Here is a 17,222-nt window from a genome sequence, read left to right on the forward strand (position 1 = left end):
GGGCCTCTTGGAAAACTGTAAGCAGCCCCTTTGTAATTTAATTGCTGTACTGGGCTTCCTGGTGCGCCTCCTGCTTTGAAAAGGGACGTTATGACGATACCCTTTTGTTATGTATTCTGCTTCTCGAGGGGAGAGCGCACTCCCACAGAGCGTCTGGGCGCTGTAGGAAGCAAGTCTGCATTCGGGCACACACGCGCAGCCTAGAGGCAAACATAATTCCTCAGTAATGGTGGACGCGGTTTTGATTGAGCAGGGTGGACGGCGTCCACCCTGAAAAACCCTCGAAAATAAGTGGGGGGATGCCGTCCACCCGCGTGGTACCCTGACTCGTGCCCTGCTTAACAGACAGCAGGTGACTCAGAATGCATCCGTTGACCTGGTTCGGAATGTTTCTAAACAACTTTCAGTTAGGGAAGGCATGCACCCCGTCCAAAAGTGTGTGACATATAAAGTGCTTAACATGGTATTTCTGGCTCTTCATCATCAAGAGTCGGTGCCTCTGAGAACATCATTTCATTGGTATACCACAAAACGACAGCTTATATCATCTTCTCTTAGGGAGGTGACCACTCCGAGATTCTGGAAAGTCAGATGGGGCTGCCGCTTCCTTTCCGTAGCAGCAGCTAACTTTGGAAAATGCCTGCTCACATTGCGAGCTTGCACCCCTTTGTAGCCTTCCCGAAGCAACTGAAAAGTTCGTTTTTTCTCCCTTCCATGATGGCAGCTCTCTGGCTGTAGTTTGTTCTTCTCCTTTTGTGACTTCGGCGCTTTTGACGCCTTTTGCCATAATACGCTCTACAAATCTCATTCTATTCTTCTTGTGTCTATTCTGGGGAAATGTTACGAGCAAATCTATTGCTAGTTTGGCTAGCCTGGACACTAGGTACTTTTAAGTGTAATTACCAGATTGAGTGCTTTACTTGTACGTAAAAATAAAATGGCAGATTGCTCTCCAGGCTGCAGTTAAGAGACAAATATCACTGTTGAACACAGTGCAGTGTGCTGTTTGTCTCTGTTGCAGTGCAGGGCACGTCCCATACAGGTGGCTGTTACCAAAGTAAGCATGGGACAAGATAGTATTAGTTGTTTGGGCAATTTCCCTGCTAATGAAATAGAGTCCTAGTTCGCTGTACTAATCAATTATTATATTAAGTGGAGAGAGGTCTGGTTTATTTGTCATTGAGACAAAAGGAGTGTGTTAAATTACCTAACATGTTTTTTTACACGAGTGTTCCCGAGGACTTCCAAGAAAATGCAGACATTCTGGAATCCGGTAATGGGTTAGTGAACATGTAAGTTAGTTAGTTGGATATTAAATTCATTGGTCTGTGTCTTTTTAATTTCTTTTTTGGATGACTTGCTATTCCGCAGCCGCCTTGTGATTTTCTTATGTCTTGGTTGGCTGAGGAAGAAGGATAGACTGTTCATGTTTAAAAAGGATACTGAGGTAATTTGAAGATGGCATCTTCAGCATCTGTGCATAACAACTGTGTACTGATCCTATTTAACAAATCGTGATATTTCAACTTTGTACAGCTGACATGTAATGAATTGAGTATGTATTTTTTCTCCTGAGGTGTCACACTATATCTTCAAATGTACTGAATATTGAAATATGTTTGTAATGAACAAGTTTACCAGTATAAATAATACAAGCTAATCACTGAAACACAAATACCATAGTATTGGTGGTTTGCGTTTTTATTGTGTATCTTTATTCTCCACTATCCCCCAATGTTTATTTAATATGGATGTCAGATGGTTAACTGGCTTTGTGGGAAAGTGCGCCGGGACTTTACCTTGGATTTTCCACGGTTTCTAATATAGGAAAACCTCACCAGATACTTGTTTCTTTACTCCTTATTTGTTACAGAAGTCAATTCTGAAGAGAATAATTTGTACAAGAATTTCTGAGTGCTTATAAACACACAGTACACAACATGGATTGACAGGCCACGCCCCCATCGGAGGCCACGCCCACCACCCACTTACCCACCAACCCATAAGTATGTGCCTCCCAAGGAAGTGCAGCGGACGAGCGCAGCGGGCGCGCCGAAGGCGCGCTTAAGGCAAGCTCGTCTGCGCTCGTCCGCGCCCGGCCGGGCCCCGCGGCCCTGCCCCCTGGCCCTTCAGGGGCCAGTAGACACATTTACAGCTCGAGTGTCTTACATCAGCTACGTCCACCAATACTACCAAGCTGTGGAACCCCAGGACATCCTTTGGAGATGCCCCGCCGCTGCACGCACTGTAAGTTTGAACTCACCTCTAAAACTGCCCAAACCAGAGCGGAGGCACAGGAATATTCCATGTTCCTACTTAACTGCAGGTCATTAGTAAAACACTGTACAGAAATCTCTTTGTTATTAGACGAACACTCCCCTGATGCTATGTTCCTAACTGAAACGTGGCTGAACCAAGACTCTCAGCCGGACCTAGCACAGGCTATAATTCCAGGATACCAGATAGCGCGGGTTGATCGACCACTAGGTAGAGGTGGCGGCCTCGCGATTATCTACAAAGAGAACTATGTCTGCCGCTGTTTAGCGGACGACATTGAGGACTGCGAAAACCTCTCTTTCTCTATCGAGTTCTCCCCCAATTCCAGTTTTTCCGGCATCCTCATTTATCGCCCCCCAGGTTCCACCGGACAATTCAATACTTCTCTCATGTCAGTGGCTTCACAGCTGGTTGTCTCCCCCTCCAATTTCACCATTCTGGGAGATTTTAATTTTCATTTTGACAACTTGCTAGATCCCACGGCATCAGAGATACAATCAAACCTGGCTGCCATCCAATTAGAGCAACGAGTTCCTTCGGCCACACACGAAAAGGGGCATCTTCTAGATCCAATTTTCAGTAATAGCGACCAGCTCAAAGTAGGCCTTATTAACAAGCTCCCATGGACCGATCACTTCCTGATAGCGTTTACCTGGACTACAAGTAAACCACCCCCTTCCCTGTTTACATCCAGGAAAACTCGAAACTGGTCAAAACTTCCTCTTGACAACTGGACGAAGACTCTCAGTAACACCAGACCCTCCCTCTCTCACGACCCTACATCCAATAACATCAGATATGAAGACTGGCTAACAACCTCTTTGGACTTAAGTCTCCCATCATATCCATCTAGATCAAAAAGACATAGCAAATCAGCCCCATGGTATTCAGAAGATCTTAGAAACCAGAAACGCCTATGCAAGAGACAAGAGAGGAAGTGGCGTATATCCTACAACCAAGCCGAAAAAACTATTTACAGGGAAATGATTAGGGAGTACAAAATGGCCATAAAAAATGCGCAAGCAGCCTACTACACCCATAAAATAACAGTGGCAAAATCAAAACCGAAAGAAATATACCACATAGTAAACTCTCTGACAAAACCACCCCCGCCCGCCTCAGATAATAACAATTCATTGTCCAAATGCAATGACTTGGTTGAATTCTTTTTCCAAAAAGTAAATAAAATATACTCTTCTTTCCTTAACTCACCTATTGATCCGCCCCCTCAATGCTTGGACTCTGCCCTGGACAGGGACATTGAGCTGAAATCGTTTCCCTTGATAACAATGGAAACTTTAAAGAAACTAGCCCTACAAATAAAAACCGGTTCCCCTCGTGATCCGGCCCCTCCAGGCCCACTGGGTCTAGCCAGTGACATTATCTTCCCCACCCTGCTAGAACTGCTGAACTCTTCTATACTGAGTAAGACAGTACCCGTAACCTGGAAGCATGCAATGGTGCGGGCCCTCCTAAAGAAACCCTCCCTGGACCCAGCTAATGCGGGTAACTACCGTCCAATCTCTTTGCTCCCATGGGCGTCAAAAATCCTGGAGAAGCACGTCAACACCACTCTGACGACATTTCTCGAGGACAACCACCTCCTTGATGCTTCCCAGACGGGTTTTCGCCCCAAACATGGGACAGAGACTGCCCTACTAGCTGTAACCGAGGAGGCAAGAGGGATCTTGGATCGAGGGGGATCAGTGGCAGTGATCCTCCTCGATCTAAGCGCTGCGTTCGACACGGTACACCACAAGATCTTGTTGAACCGTCTTGCCGACCTGGGAGTATCCGGAGATGCCCTGTCGTGGCTGGAATCCTTCCTGTCAGACAGAACCTTCCAGGTCTTCGACGGCACATCTGTATCCTCCAGTAGGCCACTGGGGTGCGGAGTGCCGCAGGGCTCTTCCCTAAGCCCTACGCTCTTCAATGTGTACATGAGGCCGCTGGCTGGGATTGTTCGTCCGCATGGTGTTAATATCATCTCCTATGCGGACGACACCCAGCTGGTGGTCTCCCTTGCACAGAAGAGCGGTCTCCAGACTCCACCTGACCTGGCGGCCTGCCTGGAGGACGTAAAAAGGTGGATGTTGAGCTCATGCTTGAAGCTCAACGATGATAAAACGGAGCTTATGCTCCATGGCCCAGCAACTCCTTCCACTCTGGAGCTAATATGGCCCTCAAGTATGGGCACTCCCCCTCTCCCCAAAGACAATATCAAAAGCCTGGGAGTATGGCTCGACAAATCGCTGAGCCTAAATACTCAGGCCACTAAGGTGTCAGCCACTTGTATTGGCCTTCTCAGGGTGATCAAAAAAATCCTTCCCCTCCTTCCATTCGAGGCCAGACAAATTGTCATACAGGGCCTGATCCAATCACGGCTGGATTTTAACAATGCCCTTTATCTTGGAGCCCCGGACTATACTCTACAAAAACTTCAGCGCACTCAAAACTGTGCTGCCCGGGCGCTCCTGGGAATCCCTCGGAGGACCTCAATAAAATCCGGCCTAAAAACTCTACACTGGCTGCCTGTCAGGGACAGAGTAAAATTCAAGGCTCTCTGCATCGCCCACCAGACTTTCTGGAGAACGGGCCCAGAAATCAACTCTTCCCTGATCTCCCCATACCAACCCAATAAAACTCTACGCTCCTCAACTGCTACACTTGCCAAAATCCCTCGAATATTTAGAACTAGAGCAGGAGGACGCTCGTTCTCATACAACGTTGCTAAACTGTGGAACACCCTCCCTCTGCAGATGCGAAACAATACAAATCTCACCAGTTTCAGGAAACAGCTTAAAACCCTCCTGTTCAACAACTAGTAACCTCAGTGGTCAGGTTTGTTTGGTTTAGCTCCAGCGCCTGGATGCCTCAGGGCAACTGCAGCGCTCTATAAGCCTAATTTTCATTTCATTTCATTTCATGGATTGTTGATTTCACGATCTAGGGAGAAAAAATCAGATTCCTTTGCTTTTGTTGGACATTTATTATTAACGGACATAAGTTAGTCAACATGTCTGTTCACACAAATCCAAGACGTAACTATGTAACTATTCTATTGAAAATAGAGGCCAGGATATGTTAGGGCAGGCAATAATGAAAAACCTATTTGGTACTAATGCTGGTAAGGCCCACCACCCTTGGTGAAGTATTGCTTAGCTGTTGATGTGCAGCATCTGGATATGGAATAGGTTCCCACCTTAAAAAAGTTAGTTACTTAGCCGTAGCAATGTTTCTCTAGTCAGTCACCAACATGACATATACCACCTCCTGGACTCAGATTGTCCCGACATCCTATTCCTAACTGAGACCTGGCTGAATGAGGACTCCTCCCCTGACATCTTGGCAGCTATTCCTCCGGGTTATTACATTCTCCAAGCCAACCGACCAGCTGGTAAATCCAGAGGTGGCGTAGCCGCTATTATCAAACTCTCCATCAGATTCACCTCCCTCTCTCTACTCACCATCCCCCAGGCTGACTGCCTGGCCATTAGACTCGAATCCTCGGTGTCTCCTCTTACCTGTGTCCTGGTATACCGCCCCCCTCAACCCATGCCCAATTTCCCCTCTCTCTTTGGCGATCTACTATCTCAGCTCACACTCAATAACTCCAAACTCCTGGTCTTAGGAGACTTCAATTACTGGCCGTCGGACCCACATGAAAGCCCCCACTCCTTGGCTTTCACCGATCAACACGTCCACACAGCTACTCATTCCAAAGGCCACACCCTAGATCAGGTCTGGACCAACAACCTTGAAATCAAATCACTCACGATCCTTCCTTGCTATTGCTATTGGTCGGACCATTTCTTAATCTCTTTCCTTCTTCTGGTACTCCCCACCGCCCCCCCCGTAGCCGAGGCCCTAGCCTCCTGGCCCGCAACTGGAATAAAGCAAACCTCAACCTTTTTCTCTCCTCTCTAACATCTTCGGCTCCGCCCGGCACAGGTTCTCCAGATTCCCAGGAAGCAGCACTAGTCGATTGGCTGGAGTCTGCCAGCGACAAAGTCGCCCCCCTCAAGTCAATCAGAACTAAGCGTCCTCACGACGCACATCGCTGGTTTTCCGATAGCCTCAAAACCCTAAAACTGGGACTTCGCCAAGCCGAGCGTCGCTGGCGCCGAAACTACGACACCTTAGAAAAATCCCACTTCCTAAAATTATCCGGAGAATATAAACAAGCAATCTCAGCTGCCAAAACTGCTTACTTCTCCACAAAAGTTCTCAACTCCGCGCAAAAATCTAAGGACATCTTTGCTATTGTGGAGGAACTCTCACACCCGGATAGGGTGACCATCAAACCCCTTCCCTCTCAGGCACTCTGCGATTCCCTCAATAATTTTTTCATAGACAAAATCAGTAAAATCAAAAACAGTATCTCCTCTGGGGCCCCAGCGATGTCCCTCCCAGAGGCCGCTCCCTTTCTCAACTCTCGCTCCCTGACCCAGCTTCTTCCTATACCCGAAGAAGACTTCCTCTCCCTGCTCAACAAAGTCTCATCTGGTTCCCCCACAGACTGCTGCCCTACGGCAATTCTCCGGACCGCTTTTTCGACCTGTCCTGGCCCTCCATTGGCCCTCCTGAACAACTCTCTCCTGCTCGGCGTGGTCCCCAGTCAGTTCAAGAACGCTGAAGTGGTCCCCATATTAAAAAAACCCAACGCCGACCCCACGGTCTTGGGCAACTTCCGCCCTATTTCCCTTCTGCCTTACCTGAGCACGGTACTTGAGATGCATGTGACCAGCGTCCTCAGCTCCTTCATCGAGGACTCCAATTTTCAAGATTCCCAGCAAGCCGGGTTTAGACCTGCCCATTCGACAGAGGCGGTTATCCTCTCTGTTATGGAGGAACTTCGTAGAGGCGCTGACTCCAACATCAGTCAAGCCCTGGTGCTCTTAGATCTGTCAGCGGCCTTCGACACAGTCGACCATACCATCTTAGTCGACCATGTCAAAGAGGCAGGCATCAGCGGGACGGCCCTTAACTGGGTTTGTTCCTTCCTGGCGGACCGCCATCAATCGGTCCGTCGTTCCCAGTTTACGGCAAACAGGACGAGGGTCACCTGCGGTGTTCCGCAGGGTTCATCCCCGTCACCCCTTCTTTTTAACCTTTACCTCACCCCCCTGATCCGCTCCCTCCGCGGTAGGAATGTCACTGCATTTAACTATGCAGATGACATTCAGCTCGTCTTCAATCTCGACTTCTCGGACGAAGCGGCTCAAGATTTCCAGTCCACCCTTTGTCATATCAGTAAATGGATGAGCACTCCCCATCTTAAACTCAATCCCGACAAGACGGAGCTCGTTCTTGTCGGAGGCCCATCCAATCCCTGGAATTCCACCTTCTGGCCCCTTTCCCTCGGCCCCCCCCCCCCACCCTGCTGACAAAGTGAAAAGCCTCGGGGTTTACATCTCCCAAGACCTCTCAATGAAGCACCAGGTCAGTGCTACTGTGTCCGCCTGCTTTTTTCAGCTCCGGAAGATCCGGAAAATAGCCCACTTTTTGACCACTGAAGCCCTCACCTTGGCACTGCTGGCTTTAGTCATCTCTTGGATCGACTACGCCAATGCCCTGTACGCTGGCATCCCACAATACCAAATCAACAGATTGCAGCTGATTCAGAATCAGTCAGCTCGCCTTATCTACCACCAACCAAAACATCACCACGTCCGCCCTCTCCTCAAGGCCCTCCACTGGCTTCCCGTTTCGGAGCGCTGCAAGTTCAAACTGGGCTGCCTGACTCATAAATCTTTGGCCGGCACCGGCCCCTTCTTTATTTCCTCTCTTTTGCACCCTTATACCCCCTCCAGGAACCTCCGTTCCTCTCATCTTGCGCTCCTTCAGACATCCCGAATCAGGCCCAAAAAACACAGAGGTCTCAGATTCTCCTTTTTGGCACAGTCATTCTGGAACTCCCTGCCGCTGGAACTGAGACTCTCTTCCTCTCATCTTCACTTCAGGTCTCTCCTAAAAACCCACCTCTTCCATAGCATTTACTCATAAGTTCTTCTCTCCACGCCTTCTGCCTCTCACCGAATAAAGTGAACAGCGCCAAGAAACCGTCCGGTGAATGCCGCGCTTTATAAGTAATTTTTACATTACATTACATTACATTACAATGTTTGCAGTTTTAAACTGTTGGTGATAGTTCGTATCCTCCAGCCTCTAAGAGTATGTTAAGTGCTGCAAACATTTTGTGAATCAAATCGACGTTATGTTCCTTTCAAAAGGCAGTTGAGGAAAATAGAGCTTGAAGACAGCTCTTGTCTTGCAGGGCAGTGTCTACTTCTGGCTGTCTTTCTCATGAACCATACATTGTCAGCTGATGGTCAATGCCTCAAAATAATATATTTTTTTTGGAACCTAAGCACTAGATTGGAGAATAAGGTACAAGGTGTGAAATTAGAAATGTCTCAAAATGCAAAACTATTGTTACTCATCTGTAACTTTCTAATTGATACACGTTCCCTCAGATTCCTTAGCTATGAACCTTTATGCCAGGTGTTAGACTGTATCAGTAAAATATTCATCTGTTCCTCACAGCTGGCCCTAGTCCGGAATTCCTGATTTTATCCCAGATACTTTCGGTCACTATAGCCACATTTCAGTCTCTAATTTTCCACTCACTATGCCACTCTAGACAGAGGGATGTTTTCTGATCTGTATGCGAGAAGCAGTATATAATTGAGGGAGCATGAATGAGTCCGCAAGTCCTCTTGAGATTTGTGATGCCCCCTTCCAGCAGCAAGATTAAAAGGAGTGTGGTAGCACACACATTGTATAGAATGTAACTTTTTTGTCACCTGACCACAGTATATTAGAAGTGGTTGTGAAACCATAACGTACCAAAACTGTGGTGAAGGTATGGCACCTTTTGGAAGCAGTAGTGGCAAACATATTAAAACGTAACTTTTGGATGAAAGGTTGATATGTCTGTTCCAGTCTGTAGTTGAGAGGAAAACTAGGAGTAATATTCATTTAGAGATACTAGAAAGACTTATAAGCACGATCCCTTGAGTCTCATTTGAGAGACTGACGCATAGCTGGGATTTTAAGTATCAGTTTGGATACTGTAGAATTTTCTCCTCTTATTCGTCCATCAGTGGTGTGCTAGATGCTTAGAATGTTAAGAAGATAGCGTTTTATTACAAAAATATGGATAACATCTCTCCACCCATTTTTCCCTAACATCACCTGTGCTGCAATTGGAAAAATGTGTTTGCCCACTTTGCAAGAGTTTATGTAACATGCCTGTCAGCGGAGAAAAATACAGATTTCCTCATGCGCTGTTTAGGGGTGGAATGGCAGGAAGTGTTTGACAGTTTGTCTGAGCTGAAGGCCAATGAGGCAACTGGACAAATTCCAAATCCCCTAGTTAATACTAGACAAACTTTATCTTCCAAAAGTAATAACTGTTCTGGAGAGACATCGTTTTGGGGCTCGTTCACAAAGAGAAGAAGATTGAGTTAAGAAGTTCATCATCACTGCAAGAAAATTGGCTTTCCTCATGTAGCTTTGGTTCAACCACCAATAAAAGCGTAACAGACCAATTCATGTTAAAATCCAGGAATGATGGGTTTATAGAGGATCTGTGGTTGAAGGACGACTGGTCTTTGAAGGAGGTGTTAGAAGCTGAATATTCCTTAACAGACATAGAAGTGATAAGAAAGAGGAGTGTTCCAGCCAAGAAAATTAATAATCGTTACAGGTAGTAGAAAAAGAAGAAACATTCCCTACTATTCAGCAATAAAATTAAAGGCCTTTATGATAAATGTGGTGAGAGAGGACACATGGCACATTAAGAAGGGTGTGTGCACCAGCTGGTCGTAGGCAGAACTCATAGTGACCTAAATCACTGACGATGGAAGACATTGTGGGGAATGCTGTAAATGCAGTTGATGGTAGAGTGGTAAACTTAAGCTCATATCCAAGTACAGTTCTGCGGAAATGTAAAAATCAGTGAGGGATAAGATTAAAAAGTATGGAAATTTGTAAGAAACGTCTTCTAGGAGACTCCGAACTAGATCCAAGTATTTTGATGACTCTGTAAGTTAAAATTACCATGTTCCAAAATATTTGTTAGATCTATGGTAGGCTGAACTCTATTTTAAAGTGTGAGGGGAAGAAATGGATATTTGTGCTATTATAATATGCACTGTTGAGGTAGAATGTGTTGACTTGAAAGGCAAGTTGAAGGAAGTGTCTTGAACTAAAGGTGCTAAACACTGCTTCTCCCAATAGGGTCGCGCTGTTGCTAAAAGCACACCTCTTTTGTAACCTGTTAGAGAGAATACAGTTTCTGACTTAATCCTGTTTGTGTGGCCTTAGCTGGTAATATTGCATCTGTTTTGGGGAAGCATCCATGAACCTTGTTTAACCAATATTTCAAGACTTTTTTGGTATCAACAATTTACGTTTACTTCTGACATTAAACAAAGATGACTACAGTACATCAGACAGTCTGAGATTGTGTTTCTGTTAGTAGGGCTTTGTATTTGTGTTTGGTTGGCTTCTGTTTTGACATTCATAATAAAACTATGCAAACAAGAGACAGAAAAAGTTGATTGAATGCTTTCATCTATTTCTGTTGTGTTTCACAATTCTAGATGCTGTGGTCAGTATATTCATTTGCTGTAGGCAAAGAATGTTAAATCAGTTTCTCTCTTTTGTATTGTAAGTCAGAGCTGTTGACATCAGTTGCAGACTTGTATCTGATAGAGACTTCTAGCCACCGATTCCTTACCTTGGAATGATCCCCAGGCGTCAGACTGGATCTGGATTTTTTGTTTTTTAGAAGTACCCCTTCGGCCCAGTAGATAGTGTTGTTCAGCTACACGTGGCGTAATCTTAGTTGGTGCAGGCAGTGACTTGGACGGTGCCTTTATAGGAGATGTGGAATGATGTGGTGGATTGCTTGGGTGACGTTGAAATAGTGGTGAGGAGCTCAGCCCTTGGATCCCCTGTGACCTAGGTTTAGTCACCCCCGCTGGATGGCGGCTGACCGATCTAGCCAGTTTCTGGATGGCTACCCAGACGCCTCCCCAATCCCGGCAGCTTGACGAAGGATAAAAGGATGAGGGATATGGTAGGTTTGTCTGGTTATGCCGGTGGTAGGAAATGTGTGCTGATCCTTCCCCTCCACCCCTGCCCTCCTCCTGTTTCTATGGGATTGGTGTGTGATACTTGTCTTGTACACGCGCAACGCTTCCCTTCGCTAGGCAACCTTGGTGTCTCTTCTCCTCTGCCCTTCCTTCTCCTGTGTCGCACCAACAATAAACGAGATGTATATATGGTGTTTAATTGAAATTTGAAACGACTTGGAAGTTGCTGTATTTACTCTGCAGTTGTTTTGTCTCCTGTCTTGAACCAGTGTCTTTTGTATTAAATGGCTTCCATTTTGCAAAACATTAATAAAGACCTTTTAAAAAGAATTTCAAAATGCTCATGCTTGCTTAAGTTCTGTCTGCCCTGGCCCCAGGAGACTGGATGATAGCGTTGGACTTGCAGGACGCATATTTCCACATTCCCGTCCTGCCTGACCACAGGTGTTACCTGCAGTTCATGGTGGACCACAAGCACTTTGTTTACTGTGCTTCCTTATGGCCAGCTCCGGGTGATCCTGCTGGCATTAAAAGCCTTTCTATCCTCTATCAAGGGAAGCCTAGTACAGGTGTTCATGAACTACACCACGGCTATGTAGTATTGCAAAAAACAGGGCAGGTGGGGTTGTGGACTTTTTGTCAAGAGGCCCTGCATCTCTGGACATGGCTGGAACGTCAGGGCATTTCTCTGGTGGTTCACCTGTTGGGCCCCCTTATGCCAGGTCGGACAAACTCAGCTAAAGATGCCTCGCTGATCACAAGTGGCATCTCCATCTGGAGGTGATGCAAGGTCTCTTTCAGCAGTAGGGAGAGCCATGGTTAGATCTGTCCACCACTGCCAAGGACACGCAATGTCAGCGGTTCTGTGAGCTAGAGTTTTCATGGCGGCTCTTGCTCAGAGACGCCTTTTGTCTTGCGTGGAGGTCAAGTATCATGTACGACTTTCTGCCCATACCACTCCTACCCACAGTTCTCAAGAAGATCCGGAACAACCGGGCCGAAGTAAGCCTTATGGCTCCGGACTCTGCTTGGAGAGTTTGGTATCCCAAGCTGTTGAACATGGACATCGGTCCTCCGATCAGGCTGCCCCTTCAGGAGGAACTTCTGTTGCAACAGCAAGGAAGGGTCCCCCACCCGAATCTGTCAACGTTCTGCCTTCATGTGTGGAGATTAAGCGCCAACAGTTGACAGCTTTCAGCCTTCCATTTGAAGTCTGCAATGTTATCTAGGCAGCCAGCCATCCCTCGATCAAGATGCTATATGCCTCTCTCAGGTCCTTCTTTTCATCCTTTCCCTTGCTCATCAGGGCTCTGCTCTGGGCTCCTTAAAGGACTATATTTCAGCTATTTCAGCCTTTCTGCAGTTTCCTGACCAGCCATCCCTCGTCAAAACCCCTATTGTACATAGGTTCTTAAAAACATTTGCAATATATATGTTTCCTCCTTCACCCCTTATCATGCTTCAGTGCGACCTTAACCTAGCCCTGATGTTCCTTATGTGTGCTCCCTTTGAGCGCTTGCACAACTTTCCTCTCAGGCTCCTTACCATGAAGACTGCCTTCATGATGGTGATGACATCTGACCGGCGTTTCAGGGAGCTTCCAACTTTGTCATCCAAGCCTTCATACCTGAACATGTACCCAGACAAGCTGGTTCTTCGTACAGAGCTTCCTTTCTGCTGAAAGTAATTACTCCTTTTCATGTAGGCAAGTCCATCACCCTACCTACTTTTAAACTCCACCACATCCCTCTAAAGAAGAGGAGTGGCTACACTGAGTTGATCCAAAAAGAGCGTTGTTCTACCTTGACTGCACAAGAGAGTTCCAGGTGGATGACCAGCTCTGCATGGGGTTTGCGGAGTGAAGAAGAGAAAGGCTGTGCAGAAACGGACCCTCTCCTGATGAATTGTGCTCTGCTTTAAAATATGTTATTCATTTGCCAAGGAGTAACCCCCTGAGGGCTTACATGCGCATCCTATTAAAGGCAAGGCTGCGACCACCGCATTAGCACGTGGAGTCCCTGTCCTGATCATCTGCCAGGCAGCAACATGGGGCGCTCTGCACACATTCACAAAATATTACTGCCTTGACAGTCGGGCTTGTTGGGTCGGGCTCTCTGCCCGTTCAGTCATGCTGGACTTTTTGCTATAAAATTGGTTCGCAGACCCACCTCCAGGGATCTATAGCTTGGGTATCCATTCTAAAGTAAGGAATCTGTGGCTAGAAGGGTCTATCAGATGAGCAAGTTACCTTTGGTAATGCCTTATATGGTACTCTATTAGCTGCAAATTCCTTACAAACCCACCCATCCTCCCTGCTCTGCAAGCAGATTTCTAGGGACAGGGTTTTCCCTTTTCAGGGCCCTAGTTTTACATACCAGTGGTCCATGTTCTTTGTTGCTCCAAGCACCTGGCGTGGAAAGTTGTGAAAAGAAACTGATATCAGTACACTGGGATTGCACCTGTATGGGCACCGCACATGTCATTTCCGGTGCAGACAGTGCCACACGGAGCCGAACAATACCACCTACTGGCACCCAGTGGTACAGCTCACAAAAAAAATCCTGTATCCAGTCTGACATTTGGGGATAATCCTAAATTATGGAATCTGTGGCTAGATAAAGGCTCTAGCAAGTAAGGTGTTACCCAAGGTAAGTAACTTGTTCAGAACTGCCATTCTATAGTTGTTGCCATTTAGCCAGGTTTATAACGTGTGCTTTGTCACGAGTACCCGAAAATAATGCTTTTCATTGGCTTGATTTTCTTGATTAGTAACATTTGTTGAATTTTTCCTTTTGTTAACAGTCTCTAATACAATGTTTCTTGAGCACACTCTGACACTGTTTATGACTAATGCCTATACATAGAAAGACTCCATATTCTATTTTGCATTAATATAAAACAATTTACTTCATTTGGTGCAAATATGTTCCTCGCCTGAAGGTCACCAGAGCACCTAGAACTGGGCTGGAGAATGTACAAACTATAAAACATTGCATTGAAATTTTTCAAGCACAAATATCATAAAGAGGAAGGAAAATGAAACCTTGTAGCACTTTAAAAAAAAAAAAGTATTTTCATTAAACATAAAACAACCATATACAAGTAGCATTTAAGGAGAGATAGCCGAGACAAGTTCACAGTTCTGAAAATGTATCCCGTCGGTGATCCCCACCATGAGACACCCACACTCCCCCACCGCAAACCCTAGCATCCTGTCTCCCACATCAACACATATCAGTTCACAGGGCTCGCCTCAAAGTTCTTTATATTCGGCCCATGCACTCCAGATCTTTACCTCTTTATGGGTCCCCCTTGCAGCCTCCATGGCTGGGACCCAGCTGGGCCCTGGACCTCCTGTCCCCCATGCCCCGGAGCCTGCTCACGCTTTCATTGGAGCACAGGGTGACCAGATGGCTTCCCTTTTGTGCCCGGCCATCTGGTCGCCCGTATCCCCTCGGCCATCTGGTCACCCATATCCCCTCTGCCATCTGGTCGCCCGGATCCCCTCTGCCATCTGGTCGCCCGGATCCCCTCTGCCATCTGGTCGCCCGGATCCCCTCTGCCATCTGGTCGCCCGGATCCCCTCGGCCATTTGGTCACCTGCAATGCTTTCCTATGGGGTGACCAGATGGCCGGACTTCCCTGGAAGTCCCGATGAGGTGCCATTTGCCTCCGGATCCCAGCGAGGGCTCCAGGAGGCCGGGTACTTTTGCACCTTGGGTCCCCTCTGTCACCTCGTGTGCATGGATTACAAGAAAGGAGGGTAATTTTCCTCCAGATTACTGGGGAGAGGGTCAGTCAGACCTCCGTGAGGTCCGGTGATTCTGAATCTGGGAAAGGCAGAACCCGGGCCCACCCGCCGGGGCACCCAGGGGCCCGGGTACGCAACGTTTGTTCAGGCAGGCCTCCGTGAGGTCCTGCAAAGTTGAGTCGGGGGAAGGTGGCACCCGGCCTGCCCGCCGGGGCCTTCAGGGGCCTGGGTATGAACCGGTCTCTCAGCCGAGTCTGCTTGCCCCGGCAGCAGGCAGGCAGGGGATGCTAAGCCAGCATACCCCCTGCGCAGGCTGGCCTGCCAGTGATGCCCCGGCTGTACTCTGATCGATTGGGCACTCTTGGTCCATTTAGGGATGGACTGCTTGGCTGTGGTTTCAAGCAAAGAGCTTCCACCCCACATGGACCGTCTGACTCGAGGGAGGGCCTGCCGCAAGGCTGTAGGTTGTTCACCCTACCCAGCAGAGCGAAGGCCGAGCGGCCCCGGCAGCTCGTGCCCCCCAGTGGTCTGACCCGAGCGGAAGGGGTTATATGGCGCCAGGCTCTCGGATGCTGCCTGGCCAGCAGGTCTGTGGGCCCTGTGTGCCACGCCGTCACCCCTCTCTTCCCAGCATGTATCCACAGCAGCTCAGAACAATCGTTCCGAGGGGTTCCGCCACGCCAGGCCCCGGCACCCCTGCGTCTCGCTCAGGCTGCGACTCGATAGGCCCAGCCGTCTCCGCCGGGAGGGAGAGGCATGCCGGTGCCCAATGCGACCACACCGCTCCACACCCCTCCATCTCCAAGATTAAGCCATGCACGTGTAAGTACACACGGCCGGTACAGTGAAACTGCGAATGGCTCATTAAATCAGTTATGGTTCCTTTGATCGCTCCAACTGTTACTTGGATAACTGTGTTAATTCTAGAGCTAATACATGCCGACGAGCGCTGACCTCCCGGGATGCGTGCATTTATCAGACCAAGACCAATCTGGGCTCGACCGGCAGCTTTGGTGACACTAGGTAACCTCGGGCCGATCGCACATCCCTGCTACGGCGACGATACATTTGGATGTTTGCCCTATCAACTTTCGATGGTATTTTATGTGCCTACCATGGTGACCACGGGTAACGGGAATCAGGGTTCGATTCCGGAGAGGGAGCCTGAGAAACTGCTACCACATCCAAGGAAGGCAGTAGGCATGCAAATGAACCACTCCTGACTCGGGGAGGTAGTGATGAAAAATAACAATACAGGACTCTTTCGAAGCCCTGTACTTGGAATGAGTACACTTTAAATCCTTTAACTAGGATCCATTGGAGGGCAAGTCTGGTGCCAGCAGCCGCGGTAATTCTAGCTCCAATAGCGTATTTAAAGTTGCTGCAGTTAAAAAACTCGTAGTTGGATCTTGGGATTGAGCAGGCGGTCCGCTGCAAGGCGAGCTACTGCCTGTCCTAGCCCCTGCCTCTCGGCGCCCTTGATGCTCTTGACGTAATGTCCTGGGGGTCTGAAGCTTTTACTTTGAAAAAATTAGAGTGTTCAAAGCAGGCCGGTCGCCTGAATACTTCAGCTAGGAATAATGGAATAGGACTCCAGTTCTATTTTGTTTGTTTTCGGAACTGGGGCCATATTTAAGAGGGACGGCTGGGGGCATTCGTATTGTGCCGCTATAGGTGAAATTCTTGGACTGGCGCAAAACGAACCAAAGCCAAGAATGTTTTCATTAATCAAGAACGAAAGTCGGAGGTTCGAAGACTATCAGATACCGTCGTAGTTCCGACCATAAACGATGCCGACTAGCGATCCGGCTGCGTTATTCCCATGACCCACCGAGCAGCTTCCGGGAAACCAAAGTCTTTGGGTTCCGGGGGGGGGGGGGGGAGAGTATGGTTGCAAAGCTGAAACTTAAAGGAATTGATGGAAGGGTACCACCAGGAGTGGAGCATGCGGCTTAATTTGACTCAACACAGGCAACTTCGCCCGGACACGGAAAGGATTGACAGATTGATGGCTCTTTCTCGATTCTGTGCGTGGTGGTGCATGGCCGTTCTTAGTTGGTGGAGCTATTTGTCTGGTTAATTCCGATAAC

General features: G+C 47.8%; 1 protein-coding gene and 1 pseudogene across 2 annotated transcripts in view; both read left to right on the forward strand.

Annotated features, from left to right (window-relative positions):
- DMXL1 (Dmx like 1) overlaps positions 1-17,222 on the forward strand; it is a 2,236,090-nt gene that overhangs the window by 103,342 nt on the left and 2,115,526 nt on the right. The gene's annotated exons all lie outside the window — the stretch shown is intronic.
- The window catches only part of LOC147726991 (18S ribosomal RNA), a 1,806-nt pseudogene continuing 484 nt past the window's right edge, over positions 15,901-17,222 (forward strand).

Source organism: Lissotriton vulgaris, chromosome 3_1 (assembly GCF_964263255.1).
Source record: "Lissotriton vulgaris chromosome 3_1, aLisVul1.2, whole genome shotgun sequence".
Taxonomy (NCBI): domain Eukaryota; kingdom Metazoa; phylum Chordata; class Amphibia; order Caudata; family Salamandridae; genus Lissotriton; species Lissotriton vulgaris.